Source organism: Macaca mulatta, chromosome 7 (assembly GCF_049350105.2).
Source record: "Macaca mulatta isolate MMU2019108-1 chromosome 7, T2T-MMU8v2.0, whole genome shotgun sequence".
Classification (NCBI taxonomy): Eukaryota; Metazoa; Chordata; class Mammalia; order Primates; family Cercopithecidae; genus Macaca; species Macaca mulatta.
Genome location: NC_133412.1, coordinates 92,092,276 through 92,115,889, shown reverse-complemented (window position 1 = coordinate 92,115,889; position 23,614 = coordinate 92,092,276). Strand labels below are relative to the sequence as shown.

The 23,614-nt window shown below is 40.6% G+C and overlaps 1 pseudogene across 1 annotated transcript; it reads left to right on the top strand.

The window, feature by feature from the left end:
- The first annotated feature begins 3,563 nt into the window (after positions 1-3,563).
- On the top strand, positions 3,564-20,232 carry UBE2Q2P13 (uncharacterized; annotated as a pseudogene). The gene is made up of 5 exons (XR_013396034.1): positions 3,564-4,010; positions 4,956-5,109; positions 10,702-10,818; positions 12,106-12,206; positions 19,454-20,232. The product of XR_013396034.1 is annotated as an uncharacterized UBE2Q2P13 (transcript).
- The last annotated feature ends 3,382 nt before the right edge of the window (positions 20,233-23,614 follow it).

Sequence of the window (23,614 nt, the reverse complement as noted above, 5' to 3'; positions counted from 1 at the left end):
TGCCCATCTCGGCCCCCCAAAGTGCTGGGATTACAGGCGTAAGACACCGCTCCCGGCCCATATTTTGTTTTTAAATTTTACTTATTTATTTATATATTTATTTATTTATTTATTTAGAGACAGGATCTCATTCTGTTGCCCAGGCTGGAGTACAGCAGTGCAATCATGATTCACTGTAACCTTAAACACCTAAACTCAAGAGATCCTCCCACCTCAGCCTCATGAGTAGCTGGGACTACAAGCCTGCACCACCACATCTGGCTAATTTTTCTAGTTTTTGTAGAGACAGGGTTTTGCTATGTTGCTGAGGCTGGTCTTGAACTCCTGGCCTCAAGCAATCCTCCTACCTTGGCCTCCCAAAGTGCCGGGAGTACAGGCATGTGCCACCATGCCTGGCCTATATACACATTTTCTTTTCTAAGTTATATAAAGTATGCTGCATGCATCCTTCTAGAATTTGTTTTCTTCACTTAATATTATATTGCTAAGATTCTTATTGTTGTTTATAGCTGGCGTTCATTCTTTTTGACTGCTTGTGACCTCACCAGAAGATAGAGATCCTGAGATCTCTTAAGAACTGCTGCTGGGAATATACACTGGTATGACCACTTTGGAAAACAGTTTGGCTCCCTCTCATAAGGTTAAATATTCACACTCCTCCCAGCCCATCAATTCTACTCTATATCCAAGAGAAATTCTTGCCTATATAAAACAGGGTATGTGGACAAGGGATGTTCCTAACAGCTCTGTTCAAAATAACAAAAACCTTTTGCCCATCAACTGGAGAGTAGGTGACTAAATTTTGCTTTTTATTCCCTTTGATTTCCTGTAGTCTTATGATGCAAGTGGCTTTCCTATGACTAGCTTGGGGAGGGGGATACTCCTGGCAATCTGTGGTGGCAGTCCTGCTCAGCCCTAGGGCAATCAGTGCTGACCAAACCAAGAGTAAATAGAACAAGGTGCCCCACTGAGCCAATGCCTTGGGTCCCTGGAGGTTCAGGCTTGTACCTGTAGGAAATAGCCATCATACACATCAGTCTCTTCAAATGCTTCTGTCACTGGGCTGAGTCCAAAGGACACTCTCTCCCAAAACATTACAAAGCTTATTGGGGCTACCATTTATCAAGCATTTATCATGTGCCTGATCATGTACTAATGTATTAATTGCATGCATTATTTTATTATTTTATTTATTTATTTATTCATTTATTTGAGATAGGTTCTCTCTCTGTTGCCTGGACAGTTGTACGATCACAGCTCACTGCAGCCTCAAACTCCTGGGCTCAAGTAGTCTCACCTCAGCCTCCCGAGTAGCTGGGACTACAGGCATAAGCCACGAAGTCCAGCTAATTTTTTAAGAAACATTTTCGTAGAAATATGTCTGGCTTTGTTGCCTAGGCTAGTCTCGAACTCCCGGCTTCAAGTGATCCTCCTCCTTCAGCCTTACTATTGCATTTAATCTTCACCATCACCCTATAAGACTGCCTGGGGGTAGGTGCTCCACACAGTAGCAATGTAGCAACCTCCACTCATAGGTGACAACAAGACTCAGTGTAGTCAAGCAACTTCTCAAAGGCCACACAGCTGGAGGGTAGCTGAGCCAGAATGAAGACCTAGGACTCTAAAGCTGGTATGCCAGTAAATGAGAAAATCTCTGGGGGTTCAGGATAGCTTCCTCCCAAGAAATCTTTCTCCAAAAGTTCTAAAAACAATGACAGATCCATCTTTCATAAAGCTAACAAAACTAGCGCCCCTTCATGTTGGCGGGGGGGGGGGGGAGGTAAAGGTTAGCTAAGTTCCAGGGCTTCACATTTTAATCCTGCATATTTATAAGGCAACTGCCAGGACAGCACCCCAAACCTGAAGAACCATGCACTGCTATCTCTGTGGGCATGGCGTGTCCATGTATTAAAGATTTTCCAATGTGTGGTTACAGGCCAGTGGCATTATCCTCAGTCACAGGTTAAAGGGCAGCTAGGCCTGGCCTGCTAGGCACCACCGTGAGAATCCGCTGAGCTTTCCAACTAGTTTATCTTTTGTTTGCAATGAAAGATGCCCTGAAAAGAAGGGGTGTGGGTGGGAAGAGTTCTGATTTGAGGTCCCCTGATCCGGGCATGATCTCCTTCCCCAGTCGCAGGAATCAGCAGACTCCATCTATAAACACAGGATCAAGCTATGTCCCCCAGACCCCTCTTTCAACCAGGTGCCACCCTCTGCTTCTCTTCCATAGACAGCCTAGAGCTGCCAGCATTCCCTTAGGATCTGTGCCTTCGGGCCTGGCTTAATTTTTTCTTCTCCAAAGAGCCATCTGTAGGGCCAGACGCCGGCAAAGCCTAACTCATTACTGGATGCCAGTTCCTTTGCCTGACTTTCAGTGATTCCTACCTTACCCTGGGGTTTTGTGTTTCTTGTCTCAACTCTTAACATTTCTCATTCCTCACAAGTTGAATTGCTCACTCCAGCCAACTGAAGCATGCTCTTCTTGACACAGCTAGCTCTAGGCACATGGTTGGTGCAAAAAAAAAAGAAAAAAAAAAGAGCATTATGCCAATTTTATTGATCAACAAAAGTGATGGCTCCACTGCCAAGTCAAGTTGATAGTGCCTGGGCCTCTGAGTTCAAGAACCTTCTAGTCAAAAGGCTCTGAGCTGAAATATGAGCATGCACACATGCATCTCTCTCAGTCTGGTGAGATAATTTGGATACTTGGTTATCCTTGAGCATTTTCCTGACTCATTAATGCACATGTAGCCAACACAATAATAATCATAGCTAATAACGGCTAAAGCTGAGGACTTTCCTGAGCCAGGCAGTGGCTTCAAAAACTTTAGTTTTCATGTAGACTCTGATTGAATAATTTCTGTTTTTCAGATCAAGAAACTGAAACTATCACATTTGGGAATACGTTTAAAGAAAAAAAAAGAAATTGAGGCTTAAAGCTGTCAAGTATTTCACAACCAGCAAGTGGCTAAGTTGGAACTTGAACCCAGGCAGTCTAGCCCCGGGATCCTGTGCCCTTACCCAGTATCCAGTGTTGGCTACACAAAACTAACGTATACACATCTTCAACTATAGTTTAAGCGGATGACATATTTTTCACTATACCTTATGTAAGTGACCTTATGTAAGTGACTTTCAATTTGGGGGTATTCTACTTAATCTATTCAGCTGGATATTAACTGAGAACAAATAGAAACTAATGAACTCTGAAAAACATAAAACATGAGCAACATGATGTCACTGCAAGACAAAACAGCATATACCTTCTTATGACTGTATTTTGCTGACAGTCCACGAGCTAAAAATCATGCTGAACTCAGCAGTGCTCTGTTCCCTTGGGAGACACACACACACACACACACACACACACACACACACACACACACACACACACGAGTTGGTGGTCGTGCCGCCCTGAGCTTCCAGTGTGAGGAAGGGAGGGACCAGACGGGTCGGGCAGAAAGGTGCTGGGTCAAGGGGAGAAGGGGGCAGCAGGCAGCCCGCTCACGCTCTGGATTCGTGAAAGGCGTGCGCGCGAGGCTCGCCGGGTTGAGGGGTTAGGGGTGAGGGGTGAGAGGTGACGGGGACGGTGGCAGGGTGGGGGCAGCCCTTTCAGGGGCGATGGCGGGGACGGTGGTGCTGTTGCCCTTTTAAGCTGCGGCATGACAGGAGCCGCCCCTCCTGTTGGTGGAATTGGTTACAAAGGGAGCAGCCCCCCAGGCCGCCACACAGCTTCCCGCGGTGGCCTCTGTGCCCCTTGCCGTTTTGCATCCGCGCTCCCACAAAGGTCGAGGCGGCTGGGAGAGGCGGAGCCTCCAGAGCTCGGTCGCTGGGTGGTCGCGGCAATGACAGCTGCCCCCGACAGGCTCTCCCTTCCGCGCCCCTCCCGCTGGACAGGAGAGGAAGATGTCGGTGTCAGGGTTCAAGGCCAAACTGAAGTTGCTGGCTGTTCTATCTTCCACAAGAACCAGGAGTCCAGCCGCCGCTCAGGGCTCCACTGCAATATCAGGGTGAGGCGCCTGGCAGCGGCCTCGCGGGGCACGGCGAGGGCGGAGAGGGGGCGCCCGGAGTCCCGGGACAAAGGGGAGCCTGCCCGGGAGAGGCTCCGGTTCCCTGCCTCTTTCTCCCGCGACTAGCCCGGCCCTGGCCCCTGGGACTGCGCGAAGCTTGGATGGGAGGCAGAGGGCGCGTCTCTCCGGCTCCTCACGCGGGGCTGGCTTGGGGGCTGCCGGCCCGAGTTGGCCCCGGTGGCCGCTCCCCCAGGTGGGAGCCCGCGCGGCAGGAGTCCTCTAGGGACTCAAGGTCTCTCTCAGTCAGCCGGCCCGCTCCCGGGACCGTGATAGGGCGGGGCAGGGCGGCTCTGGCGTCCTTTGAGCCCAGGCGCAGAAGGCAAAAGGCCTTTAAGATTTTCGGGTTTTTTGACCGGGCGGGGTGGCTCACGCCCGTAATCCCAGCACTTTGGGAGGCCACGGCGGGCGGATCATCTGAGGTCAGGAGTTGGAGACCAGCCTGGCCAAGATGGTGAAACCCCATCTCTACTGAAAAATACAAAAATTAGCCGGGCATGGTGTCAGGCGCCTTAATCCCAGCTACTTGAGAGGTAGAATTTTTTTTGGGGGGGGGGGGGGCGACAGTCTCTGTCGCCCAGGCTGGAGTGCGGTGGCGCGATCTCAGTAGTTAAAGCGATTCTCCTGCGTCAGCCTCCCGAGTAGCTGGGATTACAGGCGCCCACCACCACACCTGGCTAACTTTTGTGTTTTTAATAGAGACAGGGTTTCACCGTGTTGGCCAGGCTGGTCTCGAACTCCTGACTTTAATGACCCACCTCTGTCTCCCAAAGCGCTGGGATTCCAGGCAGGAGCCACCGCACTAGGACCCAAGGCCCTTAAGTTTTAAGGCCTCATTTTTCAGTCAGGTTTTCCTTGATCCCCCGTATTCAGCCAGTTGTTTTTAAGTTTGTGTTTAAGGAGAAACTAACAATGAAAACGGAGTCGTTGACGGAGGAAAAGTTGGAATGCAGCCTCTGGTGCTGTTTGAGTGATACCTCTCCCTGGGGCCTGGCTGCGCTGCTGTGTTCTGGAAAGGCCCATTGTACCGTGGAGGCGGCAGGTAAGAGTCCTGTGCAGGTGCTCTGCCCACTTTTCCTTTCAGGCGTCTGTGTCAGCTATTTTTCCCCTGTAGAATGTGTCCCTGACCTCCACCCCTTAACCCTACCCAATTTTTCTTTACATGTCTGACCATCAAGGCTCTTCTGGGTCATATTCAGTTCATGCTGATATTTTCCCTTCCTCCCCTCTTTAGTCCTTGCTATTTTTGCTTTGGTCATGTTATGCTATATTCTGTGAGCCTTTTTACGTTTTTTTTTATGGTGGCAGGGGAAAATATTTTATAATTATGCTTTGTGCTTTTTATCTTCCACTCAATAAATGCTTAGTAAATATTTGTTTTATTGAGTATATGAACCTATTCTAACTATATTGTACTTGAACAAAAATCTTAACTGCCTTGTAAGTTAGCTGCTAAGAATTTGTCAAAAGTGCAGAGATAACATCAAGAACTTGTGTACAAAAAGATCTCTAAGGGCTTGATGGAAATCTGTAAATTGACTTCATATGAAAGAGAGTGTAACAAGTGAAAATGTAAAGCATGATTGGAGAGCCAGAGTGATAAAGCAAGCATCCGTTTCTCCAGATCCTTTGTAACAGTATTATGTGTCTCTTTCAGAAATCATTCTGAAAGATAATGCCAACTCCGAACCTAGGAAACCATCCAGTGGGTTTCTGCAGCTTAGGTGGTTCAATTCCTCATCAGCACCTTTGTTTTCTCTGCCTCAGTTTGCTTACAGTGATGTTCTCAGTAGCTATAATTGCTGCTATCTTTGAAGACCTAAGCATTTTTTTTTTTTTAGCTCAGAGGGGAATATGTGCATTTTTATTTCACCAAGTGTTAGAATTTTTACTCTGCTTTTGTGGGCTCTGGGTTAGCTACTTGGTTGTTCAGTTGTAAAATGATTAGCAGGGAAAACCGTGTGTGTGTCTGTGTGTGTGTGTGTGTGTGTGTGTGTCTTTTAAGTTTCTTTTGTTGTCAGAGCACTTAGAATTTTAGTTTATATGGTAGTTCTGTCAGTTTACTTTATTCTCCACCCCACATTTATTGAACAACAAAGTATGAAAGTAATGAGTCCCATAACCAGCCTTCAGAAGAATTACAGCTGCTGTATGTCTGAACTTTCTTGTCTTGTCTTTTCTTTTACATTTATTTATTTATTTATTTATTTATTTATTTATTTATTTATTTATTTTTGAGACGGATTCTCCCTCTGTCACCCAGGCTGGAGTGCAGTGGCACAATCTCATCTCACTGCAACCTCCGCCACCCAGGTTCAAGCGATTCTCCTGCCTCAGCCTCCTGAGTAGCTGGGACTACAGGCATCTGCCACCACTTGGCTCATTTTTGTAATTTTAGTAGAGACAGGGTTTCACCATCTTGGCCAGACTGGTTTTAAACTCCTGACCTCGTGATACACCTGCCTCAATCTCCTAAAGTGCTGGGATTACAGGTGCGAGCCACCATGCCTGGCTGAACTTCCAAGAAGTTGTTTGTGCATCAATTTTCAAAAAATTATGATATCAAAAGAGAGCTGTGTCCTACCTTTGGAAAGATACAAAAACTGAACATTCTGGCAAGCAGTTTAGCTTGCTGGTGCTTGAGATAGAGCCACACATTGGTCTCAGTGGATTTATAGAGAAAAATAGATACAAAAAGTTATTTCTAAATAAGACCAAAAAATCCTTTTCTTAAGCAGTGACCGGTAACGAGGTTGTCTTGGTTAACCTTGAAATGTGTTGCCCTTGATTAAGACAGTTTTATAGTGGGGATGGTAGTGGTGATAAACTTGTTTGAAATTTGTCCACTTACAGTAACCTTTGTGGTAGCCGTCACAGACAGCTTCATCCTCAAAGGCCTTAAAATTACTATAAAACTAATAGAATGGAGGAGAAACAAAGGACTTGAATAATTAGATGCTAGATAATTGTAATGTGTTTTCATAACTGGGGAAAAAGAGCAGTGTTAGAAGCACTTAAACATTCTATGTAAGGAACACTGCCTGAATTTATATTGCGATTTTTGAGCCCCATTTGCTGTTTAAAAACTGGCATATTGCAGGTCATATTTTAAAGACAAATGGAAAACTTACCTTTTCAAGATTGATATGAAGCTTAACCTTATCAAAATTACAAAATTTAGAGCATATGATTAAAAAATATTAATGCATAGGTTTAAATATTGGTCATCATTTTAGATGTCTTTCAAAATAGATTGTCTCTTAAATATAAAACTAAACAAACTTTTAACATATTGCAGAGTTTGTGCTGAAGGTTAACTTTCCTGGGGTGGTGGATATTTTATAATATGGACAACAAAACCTTCTTAAGAAATTTAGAAAAATTTTAGGTAAAACTAGAAAATATTACTGATAATTCTACCACTCAGAAAGTACCACTATCAGAATTTTGTATTTTTCCAGTCATCTGCTCATCTTTTCTCCTATGCTTGTATATGTTCCCTCTCCCTTGAAAAATCAGACTTTTTTTTGTAATCTGCTTATTCACTCAACAATATTGTAGATCTGTGTCATAACTTACTCCTCTACAGTGGCTTCAGTTATTGTGCGCTTTCTGTTGGATAACTGTACCATCTAGTCAGTCATGTTTCCTGGTACTGAATACATGGGGTGTGTGTGTGTGTGTGTGTGTTTCTACCTTAACTAATGCTTTAGACATCAATAGGTACAGCTAAATGCTTGAAACCTTCCAAGTGGTGGCTTTCAGTTCTCACTGCTGAATTGGTTTCTAGAGACAAAACAAATTATATGGAAACTTTTTTCTGAGATGAAGTCTCACTCTTGTCGCCCAGACTGGAGTGCAATGGCATGATCTTGGCTCACTGCAACCTCCACCTCCCATGTTCAAGTGATTCTCCTGCCTCCACCTCCCCAGTAGCTGGGATTACAGGTGCCTGCCACCACACCCAGCTAATTTTTGTATTTTTAATAGAGACGGGGTTTCACCATGTTGGCCAGGCTGGTCTCTTAACTCCTGACCTCAGGTGATCTGCCTGCCTTGGCCTCCCAAAGTGCTGGGATTACAGGTGTGAGCCACCATGCCTGGCATTTTTTCTTCCAGGTACCAACTTGTATTTATCAGTTTGGTAAAAATATTAGAAAGTGTGCAATAAAATGGGCATTCTCACAGTCGTGGCAGAAAGTATAATTATCTTTAATTTTCTAGAAAGCAGTTTGGCTCTCTAGAAACTTGCCTAACCTCTCCCCGTTTAGGCAAGATAAATTCTGACTACCCCAAGGTGGCCAACCTTGTCCCTGTGATTCCAGATCTCCCAGAAAGAGAAGTTTAGTCTCAGGGAAAACCCAGATTTTCTTGGCTTCACCCACCTTGACAGCTGATCACTGGAAATGGGTGGGCTGGTCGAGTCCTGTAGTCAGGTTTTGTGTCTACACAAAAGGTGGAAGGATGGGAGGGATGCAGCAAAACTGACATCAATGGAACTCTATAAGTTAATATAGAATGGCAAAGGGATGTTTCTTCCAAGGAAGAAATTCTAGGAAAGGAAGGAAAGTGGAGGAGAAGGCAGCAGCTCTCAAAGTTTTGGAATCAGGACTCCTTTACACTCTTAAAAATATATGAGGGCCCAAGGAGCTTTGGTTTATGTAGGTTATATGTATTGCTATTTATCACTAGAAATTAAATCGGAAATACTTAAACTATTCTTTAAAAGCTCACCACATTTGTTATAAATGCTTTTATGAAAAAATTTCTAAACCCAAAGTAGCACAATCTTACATTTTTTGCAAATTTCTTTGATGTTTGGTATGTCATTTTTATCTGCATTCAATTTATTGTGTGATATTTGCTTGAAAAAATGTGAACAATGTCCAATCTCCCAGGTCGGAATGCAGTGGTGTGATCACAGCTCACTGCAGCCTCAGTCTCCGGGGACTCAGGTGATCCTCCCACCTCAACCTCCAGAGTAGTTGGGACTACAGGTGTGTATCACCACACCTGGCTAATTTTGTGTATCTTTTTGTAGAGACAGGGTTTTGCCATGTTGCCTAGACTTCTTTTTTGATACTCCATCAAAACTTGGTTTTTCTTGAACTTTGGATCTTTTACCCTTGCATGACATTATAACATCATGCATTGGTCATTTAGAAAATAATGGTTCACCAAGATCTTCTACATGTTGATACATTTGATTATACAGTATCAAAATACATTCATCAATATCACCATCAATCTCATCAGAATACTTTTGGAAAGCTATGGTGGATATAAGTTTTCTAAAATTCTAATTTTTTGTTCAAAAACTTGAATTTTATTATTGAATTTTATTATGGCCTGTCTGTTGTTTTTCTTGAAATGACAGAATCTCGTTTTTTGAGAAAATGTCTCCCAAAAACCCACGTTGAAATAATATTGTTTGTCAGTCATCCTTTCAAGTAAAAATGGTATTCCATTAAAGTGCTTAATTCACTTCACGACTTAGTGACACGAGGGTTTTTTCTCAGGCAGTCTGTAGGAATGCTCCTGTGTACTTCCAATTTCATCACTTGAAATATTAAAAAGACATATTCAAGAATAAAAATGTAGTAAAATTTTCACTGCTTCATCATAGACATTCTTTTTATTTTTGAGACAGGGCCTTGTTCTGTCACCCAGGCTGGAGTGCAGTAGCATGATCACAGCTCACTGTAGCCTCAACCTTCTGGGCGCAATCCTCCTGCCTCAGCTTTCCAAGTACCTGGGACTACAGGCATACATTCACAATGTCCAGCTAGAGATAGGGTTTCACTATGTTGGCCAGGCTGGTCTCAAACTCCTGACCTCAGGTGATCCACCTGCCTCAGCCTCCCAAAGTGCTGGGATTATAGGCGTGAGACACCATGCCTGGCCTGCCCTTCCTTTTTAAACCTTTCCTGTGCATAGTGAAGAATACCATGACTACTAGTAGTTTGGTGTTACTGCCTTTGTTTGTGCTAAAGTACCAGCATTTTTACCTGCTATTGTATTTGCACCCTTACAGCAAATGTCACCATGTTAGTATTCCTATTAAAATAGTTTGGACCTGGGCGTCTGAGGGCCGCACTTTGGGAACCATTGAAATAGGTACTTAAACCTACTTTATATCATATCTTTTCATCTGCAAGATTTTTAAAAACATGATTTCAGTTAATTTTTTTTTGTAATTTTTAAAATATGGTTTTGAGGGGTTTTAGTCCAGAGCAACAACACGTATTTTATTTTGCTTATGCTGAACTTAACTAGACAAATACTAACCTAATGGAATGAGGTCCTAAATCGAGTTACAGTTTCTTTAGCCAAAACAAAAAATAAATAAATAACCTAAAACTAAACACATAAAAATGATCCATAGGATGTATTCCCAATGTATGCTGAAGAATTTGAAGAAGAAAGTGCAATACTCAGTAAGTGGTGTTCTTTATGAATAGGATTAATTCTGAAGAGTTTCTTTTAGCCTGTAAAGAGATTTGGGACACAGTAAGAGAGGAATGAGAAGAATGAGAATAGTAAACTAAACCATTATTGAAGAGATATACTGTTAATGATGTCCTCCTTCAACACAACTTGTTTTTCTTTTTTCTCTTTTTCGGCGGGGGGACAGGGTCTTTCTCCGTCACCAGGCTGGAGTGCACTGGTGCAATCTCAGGTCACTGCAACCTCCGCCTCCCTGGTTCAAGCGATTCCCCTGTGTCAGCCTTCTGAGTAGCTGGGATGACAGGTGTGTACCACCATGCCCGGATAATTTTTTTTTTTTTTTTTAATTTTAGTAGAGACAGGATTTCACCATGTTGGCCAGTATGGTCTCGATCACCTGACCTCGTGATCCACCCACCTCGGCCTCCCAAAGTGCTGGGATTATAGACATGAGCCACCATGCCTGGCCAACTTGCTTTTCTTAAAAGAACCTTTGGTAAATATTTGGCTTCTGTGGCTTCAGCTATAATTCAGATTATAGTTTTCAAAGCAGTGTTTCCTAAAGTTGTTGGTGCAAAATTGTTTTCCATGACTTGAACCTAGTTGTTCTGAAGCTAATATATAATAATGGCTTCTCCCCAATTTATAATTGAAAACAATACAAATTAACAGAGTAAATGTCTGTTAGTGGGTAAAAGCTTAGTTCATTAGCTTTTTTAAAAAAATCACATGTAATTGTGTTCCAAAAATATATGTATAGTAATGGCATTTCTTAGTATTACTTGGTTTGTGTGATAGAATAAAATATTATAATTGTATGGTGTTTGAATTAGTTATCTATTGCTCTGTAACAAATTTAGCAGCTTAAAACCACAAACATTATCTCACAGTTTCTGTGGGTCAGGATTCTGTGCAGTTTACCTTGGGTTTACTGGCTTGGCCTCTCACCAGGCAGTGAAGGTGTTGGTGGTGGCTATGATCATCCCAAGGCAGGATAGGGAGAGAATCCATCTCCAAGCTCACGTTGGCAGGATTTTTCTCACAGGCTGTTGGACTGGGCCTCCATTTCTATATGGCTATTGGTCAGAGGACTTTTACAATACCTTGCCATGTGGGCCTCTCCATAGGGCAGCTCATCACATGGCAACTGGTTTCCATCAGAGGGAGCAATGGAGAGAGCAGGAGAAGGGTGACCAAGGCAGGAATCGTCTCCTTGTAGCCTCATCTCAGAAGTGATGTTATTACTTTTGCTGCATTCTCTTTGTTAGAAGTGAGTCACTAGGTCCAGGGGCAGGAATTTTACAAGGGTATGAATGGCAGGAGGTGAGGGTGATCGGGGCCATTTAGAGGCTGCCTACCAGTGTTGAAGAAAATTGTTGACTTCTATGAGCTGTAGCAGCAGACAGTGCTATGCAAGGAGAATGGCTGTCTCAAAAGTCCAGCTCCTCACATGGCTTTTAATGTGTTGCCTTTTCCCCCATACATTTTGTTTAAATCCATGGTCATCTTGCCATTTAGTGGTGTGGTTTAATTGCATATTTGGGTTAGTCTGTATGTAAACGTTTAACAAAGGTGTCTCTGTGCTAAACAGGAATCCTATGCATCTTCTTCACCAATATGGTTTGTGGACTCTGATGAGCCAAATCTGACATCATTTCTGGAACACCTAGAAGATACCAAGAACAATATTCGGTAAGGAAGGAAGCCAAGCTATTTTCTCTTTTCCTCATGAACATTATATTTAGAAATTAAATGTTAAGAGATAATATGATATAAAAGCATGATTAATGACTATAATCTTAGAGGAATTAAAGTCTGGGTATTTTAAGTCCTTCAAATCTTATTTACTACCTAGTTTCCCTTTATTATTTCCCTCATGTATAACCTTAGTTTAGATTAGGAATTCAAGGTCTCTTTTTCCCTGAATTCTAACCATTAAGCCAAGCAAGCATTTTGAGTAGAGACGACTAGCCAAAGTGGGAGGTGGAAAAAAGACCAAGGTAGAAGTGAAGGGAGAGATGGGTAGAGTCACACCAGAACTAGTATGAGGGAATTGCCTTTTCTTTCAAGGGTCTGTAAGTCTGCAATAAAAGTCAAAGGTATTCAAATAGAAAGTTTTGTTTTTGTTTTTAGTATATAAAGAAGTATAACTTACCATGTTGCAAAAATTTTAAAAACCTTTATTATAAAACTCATAAGCAACCATAAGCATATAAAACTCATAAGCAATCTATTGTAAAATATAGAAAAGAAAAGAAAAAAAATAAAGTCTCTCATAATTTTTCTACCTAATATAATCACTGTTGACATGATGGCTATTTTCTACCCTTATATATTTTTTCTTTGCTAGTAAAATACAAAACCCTTATACATATGTTTAAATAATTGAGGTCGTATTCTCTATAGTTTTATATTCTTTTAAAAAGCATTTACTAGGCCAGGCGTGGTGGCTCACGCCTGTAATCCCAGCACTTTGGGAGGCCGAGGCAAGCAGATCATGAGGTCAGGAGATCGAGACCATCCTGGCTAACACGATGAAACCCCATCTCTACTAAAAATACAAAAATTAGCCAGGCATGGTGGCAGGCGCACCTGTAGTCCCAGCTACTCAGGAGACTGAGACAGGAGAATGGTGTGAACCTGGGAGACAGAGCTTGCAGTAAGCCGAGATCATGCCATTGCACTCCAGCCTGGGCGACAGAGCAAGACTCCATCTCTAAAAAAATTAAAAATTAAAAAAATAAAAAGCATTTACTGTATTTTCCTATGATGTCATAATCTTTATAGAAAACTAACAATCATTATTTTAAGTTGACATGATTGTTTACCTAAAAATATCCAAAGGAACCAACCGAAAAAAAAAACCCAATTTTTAAGATTGCTAGTTAAAAGCTCTGTTATATAAAAACCAATAGCCTTCCCCAATATTAGCTATAATCACATAGGAGATATAGTGGTAAAGTATTTTTTCAAGTATTTCAGCAAAAATTAAATAGCTAGGAATAAACTTACATGTGCAGGACTTTTATCAAGAACATGACAAAATTTTGCTGAGTGGAATGAAAGATTTGCATTCTATGTCCCTGGATGAGTAGATTTCATATTATAAATATGTTAGTTATCACCATGTCTTCATATTAATTTATAAATGTAATTTCTGCCCGGCACAGTGTCTCACACTAGTAATCCCAAAAGTTTGGGAAGCTGAGGCAGGTAAATGACAATTAGCTAGGTGTGGTGGTACACACTTGTAGTCCCAACTACTCAGGAGGCTGAGGTGGGAGGATCACTTGAGCCTGGGAGGCAGAGATTGCGGTGAGCCGAGATCATGCCTCTGAACTCCAGCGTAGGTGACAGAATGAGACCCTGTCTCAAAAAAAAAAAAAAAAAAAAACCTGTAGATTTATTTTTGGAACTTGACAAAATGATGCTAAAGTTTGTTTAGAAGAGTAAGTAATAAAAAATAATAAAGAATAGATTTGTTCAACCAGATATTAAATAAAATATTGTGGAATAGCCCTGGGCCAGACAGATAAAGCCAATGGAAGTTTAGAACCAGAGTCATGCTAATGATAATTTAGTATAAGATAAAGATGGTATTTTAACTTAATAGGGAAAAGATAGATTATTCTGTAAATAGTCTTAGGAGAGCTGACCATTTGAGGAAGTTTGAGTCTTAACTCCAATTTTTGTCAAAATAAATTATAGTTGGTTTAAACACAAATTTCTTAAAAATAAGAACTGAAGAACATGGGTTTGAAGATATTTTAAGAGTTAAGGCTGAGGCTGGGCACAGTGGTTCACCCCTATAATCCCAGTACTTTGCGAGGCCAAGGTGAAAGGAGTGCTTGAGCCCAGGAGTTTGAGATCAGCCTGGGCAACATGGCAAGACCCCCTCTTCTCTCTCTCTCTCTCTCTAGATATACATATACATATACATATACATATACATATACATATACATATACGAAAAAAGGGTTAAGGTTTATATGGAGAGCCATGAAGATAAGAGGTAAAAATTAATTAAAAGCTAGATAGACACATGTTTACATCTCCAGAAAGGGGGTTGATGGGAAAGAATAATAGACATAGCTCCATTACTGCTACCTCCTTTTAGGAAGTTGCTTGTGAACATCTAAAGATAACAGTTTTATAATAGCAGAAATGAGTTATTTTTCACTGTCTAAAACATTACATAAACATGTTCATAAAGTTAAATGAAGTAGGATATAAAATTGGGCCTAGTGTTTTTAAAAGTAAATATATTTACACGAAGGAGGAAACGACTCACCTCCCACTCTTACAGCCTTTGCCAGTTTATCATAGCCTAGTTTCTTGAGAGAATAAGCTACATGTCTTCACCTTTTTTCACTGAATTCATTGTAATCTGGATTTTGCCCTCATCATTGCACTAAAATTTATCTCCTAGTTGCCATATCTAGTGGCTCCTCTCTTAGTCCCCAAATTGACCCCTCTGCAGTATTTTGATACTGTTGATTGTTCCCTTGTTGAAACATTCCTCCATTCTTAATGTCCACCAATAAAGAGTTGGTTAAATAAAAATTATAGTGTGCAGTTTTATAATAGAATATTCTGTTGTAGATCAAAAGAAATGCAGCCAGTCCTTCCATAAGCATGTGCAAACTTCTAAGATATATTAAGTAAAAAAGTAAGGCATAAAATATTGTGTATAATCTGGCCCCTTTAATATACAGTATTAAAAAATCCGTATCTGTGCTTATTTATACTTACTTTTTTCTCACCTGGTGGATACAGCAAACTGTGAATAGTAGAACACAATTAAAAAAAACATTAAGTGGCTTCTGTGCCAGGCCCTGTGATAATTGGGTATAAGAGACAAAAAAAGGCATGTCCCTGTCCTCTGGGAAGGGACATGATAATCTAATGGGACCTCCATCAGATTCCTTTCTTCTGTTTTGATCTTATCACCCTGCCTTGGTCTCTCTCCTCTGATCTCTCCTTCCTTGGCCTACTTCTTTCTTCTCTTCTCATTCTGTGCTTTCTCTGAGTAATCTTTGACTCCCATTACTGAAGTCATGACCTGTGTTCCAGGGATTCCTAAATTCGCATTCATCTCCAGAGTTTCAACCTCATATATCTGTCTGTATATCATATATGTTAGGGAATCTTACTTGGAGTGACATGGCTGTTCAAAATGATGACAATTACATTTTCATGTATCCACCTCCTAGCACTCTATCAGCCCCATCATGTGTTCCCTCAATAATTCTCCTTGTCATTGTGAGTGGAACAAGATGAAATAATCAAACTAGTCTCCCATGCCTAAACCTGGGAACTGTCTTAGTGTTCTTTTATATGCTACTGTTCTCTGACCTCCCCAAACTAGTAAGTTTCTAAGACCTGCCCTTTTGAATGTCTCTTACTATTTTCCCTGTGATCTCAGTTTCTTCCTCCCATCCTTTTTGTGTGTGTGTCATGAGGGAAGGGAGTAAAATTGAAATTTGTGGAAAATGTACTACCTTATCTTTCTTGTTGCTTGGTATGACTCCACTACCCTGCTGCCTTTCTCCCCCAGCACTCCTGTAGCCCCCTTCTGTGCCAGAGGTCAGAGTGTCCAGGTCTGTGTCCAGATTGCTCCGCCTCATCTTCTTTATGTAGTTAGCACAAACAGAGCGTATTGAGTGTATAACAAATGGGGCTCGGCTTCCTTTAAGCATGAGGATTTTTGGTGGATCCTAATCTACTGTTCAACCTTCCTTATTTCCACTTGCTTCATTGCTCACTTTGGGAAGGTTTATTTTTTGCTTTGTTAACCCATTCTAATCCTGTGTCTTCCTTTTTTGTCCTTTGTAAACCTACTTCTTTCTCTTCATCTCTTTTCTTGGTCAGACACCCAGGAAATTGTTCCTGACCAAGTGAAGTGAGGTGCCTTATTAGATCCCATTTGAGTCACCTTATACATTGAAAATCATTTTAAACAACAAAAATCACGCTTGTGCACATAGTTTACCTTGCTTGCTTGCTTAAAGTAAATATGCTTACAACACAATTTGGACTTAAACATGGAAATTTACAGTTATTCTTTGCAGTTTCCTAGTGAATTATTATTTTTTAGACAGACACTTAAAAGCCTACAAAGTATCCAGTGTTTCCACAGGTTTCATTTAATCTTAACTGTTCTGGGAAAGTTTTCATTTCTTTGTTTTACAGATGGCAAGACTCAAACTCAGGGAATTAGATACAATATCCAAGGTCCCCTAGATTCCCAGGCTGTCTGCTAGATCACATTTGCTTATGTACTTTTAACTGACTATGACTGGAATATATAATTTTATAATCCATGTGTGACAACACTGCCTATGTGGCTTTTTCTTTTTCTTTTTTTTTTTTTTTTTGGTAGCCTCATTAATGCATTAATGTTCTCTTGTCTGAAGTTGTAAGTTTCTAAGAAAACAAGGTAGCAATCAGAAATTGGACAACGTCTGGAACTTCTTCCTCAGCCTTTACTGTTGTCATTCTGCTAGGTATCAGTTGTAGTGATTGTACCCCAAGCCATAGTAACTTTCTTAAACTAGAGGCTCCTGAAAATATTTTGAAGAGTATTTTTTTTAAACTGTAAGCTGCAGTTGGGCAATAACAAACATTTTTATTTCCTACTGGATTGATTACAGTAGTCAACATTATTGATGTCTTCTAAGGGCTCTTTAACATGCTTATTTACTGAAATGTGTTTTGTAGCTTCGTCAGCAGTTGAAGTGGTTGATACGTGAACTCTGCAGATTATATAACCTTCCTAAGCACCTGGATGTTTGGTAACAGTTATGATATGGTAGAAAAGGATACTGAGAGAATGGGGGCAGACCTACCTTAAATAGAGTGGGGAGGTGGCACTAAGCTAAAACTGCCAGGATGAAAAGAAGTCAGACATAAAGAGTGGACAGAGGATATTATCAAGCCAAGACACTGAATGTGTAAAATCCCAGAGGCAGGAGAGAGAGGGATGTTTCTGAGGATCTGAGAGCTCCATGAACCAGCACGGGGGGTTGCAGGGTGTGGGGGTCATGGTATAATCTAAGAGAGGCCATCAGAGGCTCGATCTTGCTGGCCTGGTAGGTCCTGATAAAGAATTTGGATTTTACTTTATTTGCAGTAGAAAGCTCGTAATGGTTTTACCCAGGGGAGTAAACATAATCTTAAGGATGTTTTAAGAAGCTTATGTTTGAGGCAAACGTTTTATCTTTGCTTTAACATTCGTTCTCTCTCCTTCTATAATTTTTTTTTCTGAACAATTTGAACGTAAGTTACATACGTCGTAACTAAATACTTTGGCTTATTTTTACTAAGAATGGAAATCTCATATAACTTTAGAACAATTATCAACTTCATAAATTTACATGAACACAATACTTTTATCTGATATACCATCTGTATTCCAATTTTTTTAGTTTGTCTAATAGTGTTCTTTATAGCAATTTTACCCCTTCCAGGATCCAATCTGGGGTGAGGTATTGCATTTAATCATCATGACTTTAGTATCATTTAATCTGGAGCATTCCAGATTTTGTCTTTCATTATATAAACATTTTTGAAGAATACAGTTTCTCCCCTCCACGATTAAAAACAAATGTTCCTCATTTTGTGTTTATGTGCTGTTCCCTTGTGATTAGATTGGGGTTATATATTCTTGGTATAAATTCTATACAGGGATGTTACACCTTCTTTAGAATATCACATCTGGAGGTACATAAAGTCCACCTGTTTCTCATTTTGATCACCTGATCAAGGTATTGCCTGATTTCTCCATTGTATAATTACTTTTTGTTTTCTCCCTTGCAACTAGTTAACAGCCTGTGGGGGAACATTTTATGTCCATGCCAGTATCCTGCTGCTTTTCAGCACTATTCCCTAGATTGAGCATGATTATTCTTGTCTGATCCAGTCTTTACTATGAAGGTGGCAAAGTGATGGTTTTCTAATTTCCCATTTGCCTCTGTGTTTGCCATTTAGTCCTTGGCATAGACTATAAACTGAGCTCTGGCTTCTCTCCCATTTTTTCTGTTATTGGTTGGACTCATGAGTTCCCATATTTTTTAATGGTTTACAATTCATTACTTAATTATTTTTGAAGTTCAGTTGGTTTGGCTGGTGGGATCCCTTTGAGCTGGTTCCTATGTCCTTGTATCATGTTCCCATCATTTTTGTGGAGACTGCTTCCTTAATTTCCAGCAAAACAAGATGCTCTAGGCTTATCTTGAACCTATATGTCTGATATCATTTGGGCAGTTGTCCCCTCCAAATCTCATGTTGAAATTTCACCCCCAGTGTTGCAGGCGGGGCCTAGTGGGAGGTGTGTGGATCATGAGGACAGATCCCTCATGAATGGCTTGGTGCTGTCCTCACAGTAATGATTGAGTTCTCGCTCTTAGCACCTGTGAGAACTAATTGTTTAAAAGAGCCTGGCATCTCTGTTCCCTCTCTCTTGCTTCTGCTCTCTTGTCATGTGACCTTTGTACACGTGGGCTCCCCTTTGCCTTCTGCCATGAGTGAAAGATTCCTGAAACCCTCACCAGATGCAGATGCTGGCACCATGCTTCTTGTACAGCCTGCAGAGGTGTGAGCCAAATATACCTCTTTTCTTTATAAATTATCCAGCCTCTGGTATTTCTTTGTAGCAACATAAATGGACTACGACAATGTCCCAGCTCTGAAATAGGCCTTTCTGCCGGGAGCCCTTTAATGGGGAAAGGTATTAGAAATCGGGACCTTTATTTCTTGGTTATCTCCTTGTAAATAACCAAATTCATTGTTTTCTAGTTTATTTTCTGTTTCTTTTTGTGATGGTAAGCAGATATATGCATGTTTTCTATTTTCTCTTTTTTCTTATACACCATGTGACATACTACGTGTGTACACTTTAAAAAAATTTTATTTATTTATTATTTCTTTTTTTTTTACAGAGTTTCACTCTGTTGACAGGCTGGAGTGCAGTGGCGTGATCTTGGCTCACTCCAACCTCTGCCTCCCGGGTTCAAGCGATTCTCCTGCCTCAGTCTCCTGTGTAGCTGAGACTATAGGCGTGCACCACCACGCCCAGCTAGTTTTTGTATTTTTAGTAGAGACGGGGTTTCACCATGTTGGCCAGGATGGTCTTGATCTCTTGATCTTGTGATCTGCCTGCCTTGGCCTCTCAAAGTGCTGGGATTACTTGCGTGAGCCACCCTGCCCGGCCTGAACATTACTTTTTTTGCTTCATAATATCTCCTGGAAATCATTCCATATCTGTTCAAAGATCCTCTTAGTTATTTTTTTAACAACTACATAGTGCTCCATTTTGTTTGTGTACTATAGCTTATTGAACCAATCCCCTATGAGGTACTTTATAATTACAAATACTCTTACATTGAATTTGTGTGCATATGCATTTTTGCATTCTTGTATCTTCAGAATAAATTTCTAGAAGTGGGATTGCTGGGTTGAAAAAGAAATGTATATTTAGTGTTATTAGAACATTGTCATTGCTTTATTTTGCTGTCATTTTTCTCGATTTTTCAATTGAGAATTTATTTCCATTCTTTTGTTTTTAACAATATAGGAGTTAGAGTTATAAATTTTTTCTGATTACTGTTCTATGTATTGCATAGATTTGTAGTATTTTCATTACCATTATTTTAAAGAAAGTCTGTACTTTCCTTTTTCATTTCCCCTTTCAATAAAGAGATGCTTAAGAGTTTTAAAATTTCCATGTGAAAAGGCTTTTTGTTGTTGTTTTATTTTTAATTTCTAATTTTATTGCATTGGGGCTGAGAGTGTTTTACCTAATATTTCTACTTTATGAAACCTACTGAGGTCTTTCTTGAGCCCTACTATATGATTAATTTATATGAAGAATCCATACATTTATTTAAGAGGAAGGTGCATCTTCCATTTTCAGGGTATAGTTTATATAGATAGTTAGATATTTATATATACATACTGATAATGTGAATATATTCAAAATATCTACTTTTTAATTATATTGTTTGGGTCTTTTACATCCTTACTTTTTTGTGTGTGCACTTGAATGTACTCAGAATGGTTTGTTATTTTCCCTTTTTTTTTTTTTTTTTTTTTTTGAGATGGAGTTTCGCTCTTGTTGCCGGAACTGGAGTGCAATGGCACGATCTCAGCTCACCACAACCTCCACCTCCTAGGTTCAAGCAATTCTCCTACCTCAGCCTCCCGAGTAGCTGGGATTACAGGCATGTGCCACCATGCCCAGCTAATTTTTTGTATTTTTATTAGAGACAGGATTTCTCCATGTTGGTCAGGCTGGTCTCGAACTCCTGACCTCAGGTGATCTGCCCACCTCGGCCTCCCAAAGTGCTGGGATCACAGGCATGAGCCAATGTGCCCAGCCTTGTTATTTCCCTTTTATTTGTGTGTTTCTCTTTCTCCTTTAGCTTCCTGTGGTTTTTTTCAAATTACAGGTGCATAGATATTCATAATTGCTATATTTTCATTGTGGAATGTGGCACTTAATGTTACAAAATGTCCTTCTTTGTCTCATTTAATGCTTTTTTGCTTGAATAACTTTTTAGTATATGTCTCAAATATTGCATGGGACATATTTATATAAACATTATTTTTTGTTTATCTGAAGTTCAAATGTAAATAGGCACTGTGTATTTTATCTGGCAATCCTAAATACAGAAAAGTCCTAGAAACAAGGACTGCTGCCAGGACCCACACTGTGTGATTTAAATTACAATTCCTATTAAAACTTACTGGGCGACCTTGGAGAAATGATAGATTCCTTGAATATAAGATGAGCCTGGAACATTTTATCAAACTGAAAATCAAGGAAGCAATTAAATGTCTCAGAAGTCAACTTAAAGAAGCTTCTGCTCCACAAGAGCGCAGAACCATCTGTAAATCATGGCCACATTTTACCTTCCTCAGTCAACTGGGCATATAAAACTTTTCATGAGGCCACAGGAGTTGTGGTCATCTGGGTGACTTGTTTAAGCCAAAAACTTGTACATAATCTGTTTGAGACGGATCTGGCATATGCCTCTTTTATTTAATGATAGGATGCTGCTGTATATACCCAACCTTATGGCTTGATGGGACAAATAACATTCAATTCATGGAGGGAAACTCGGGTAGCATGGTAATTTCCTGGTCCCTGATGAAGCATTCAATCTCTGCTATGGCCCAGTAGCAAACCAGAAGCTGCTTCTCAAAAGCAGAATAGTTATCTGCAGAGAACGACATACTTTTCTCCCCAGTCCAAAGGATTATGCTGTGATTCACCCATAAGGACCCAGTAAAAGTTCTATATAGGCCAGGCTTGGTGGCTCATGCCTATAATCCCAACACTTTGGGAGGCCAAGGTGGGAAGATCACTTGAGGCCTGGAATTCAAGACAAGCCTGGGCAACATAGCAAGACCCCATCACTACAAAAATTGTTTTAATTAGCTGGGCCTGGTGGTATGCACCTGTAGTCCCAGCTACTCAGGAGGCTGAGGTGGGAGGGTTGCTTGAGCCCAGCAGGTCAAGGTTGCAATGAGCCAAGATCTCACCACTGTACTCTAGGTTGGCTAACTCTTATCTTCCACAGACATTTCAAGCACCATCAGATCTGTTGTTCATGTGGCCCACATAGAAAAGTAGCTTGCATAGCAGTATTACCTGTTTCAGAATCTTCTCAGGTTCTCAGTCTTATTTAACACTGGCAGTCTTGAGTTACATAGTAATTGGTTTAGAAAAACATGTCCAAATGAGGTATATCTTGCCTCCAAAGAGGCCCAATTAGGCATTATGCCTTTTAGTAAAAAGAGAAATGACATCTCTAAATGTTCTGAACTACTTAATGCCTGGAAATTTCACTGAGGTGACAGCCCTCTGAATTTTTACATTTGGGGATGTGTTTCCTTCTCTATGACCTCCACGTGCCTTATCAAGGTGACTACAGTATTTGCTATTTCCTGCTCATCAGGGAAAATCAGCATGCTGTCATCAATGATAGGACACCTGCATGATATCCTATGGAATACAGCAGCAATCAAAGTCCTTGTGGACTAGATTATCACATAAAATTAAAGAGTTTATATTGTCTAGAGGTGATACCCTGTGAAGGTGTATTGCCAGCCTTGTCAGCTGAAATAAAATGGTGCTTGATAGCCCTTAACTAATAGGTATAAAGAAAGAAGTATTAGCTAGCTCAATAGGTGCATATCAGGTGCTAGGGGTTATGCTGATTTACTCCACCAATGAAATCATATCTGGACGAGCAGCTGCAACTGGAATCACCATCTAATTGAATTTATATTAATCTACTATAATTCTCTAACATCCATTTGTCTTCTACACAGGCTAAATGTAAATGGGATGGTGAGGTAAGGTAAATGGGATGTGATGAGAATCTCCTCCCCTGCATCTTTCAAGTACTTGAGGGCAGCAGTAATCTGTACAATTCCTTCAGGAATGCAGTATTGCTTTTGATGTACTATTTTTGTATGTTGACAAAGTTCTAGTGGTTTCTGCTTGGCCTTTCCTACCAGAATAGTCTTTATGTCCCAGTGTCAGGGAAACATTATAGGGATTCTGCCAGTTTGGAGTTTGTCTATTCAAACTCTGCATTCTGGAACTGAGGAAATAACCACAATGTGAGTTTGGAAACCCAATGGGCTCACTGGGTATTGCATGATCCTAGCTAAAACCTGGAAATAACCCCAATTTTTCCATCAACAAATGAATAATCAAATTATGGTATATCCATACAATGGAATACTACTCAGAAAAAAATAACAATATATACACACAAACATAGGTAAATATCAAAATTATTGTACCGAGTGAAAGTAGCTAAACAAAAGGAGGACATACTGTGTGGTTCCATTTGTAGAAAATCTAGAAAATGCAAACTAACCTATAGTGACAGGAAGCAGACTGGTGGTCGCCTAGGGATTGGGAGTGGAGGCCCAAGAGAGACAAATTCCAAAGGGTCCCAAGGAAATTCTGGGGTGGCTTAAGTGGGTCCATGACATTCGATGATGTGTTGGTCATGGCAGAATGGCAGAAGCAGAAACTCAATGGCAGTGGGTTGAGAAATGATGAATAATGAGGAGCCAGTGTA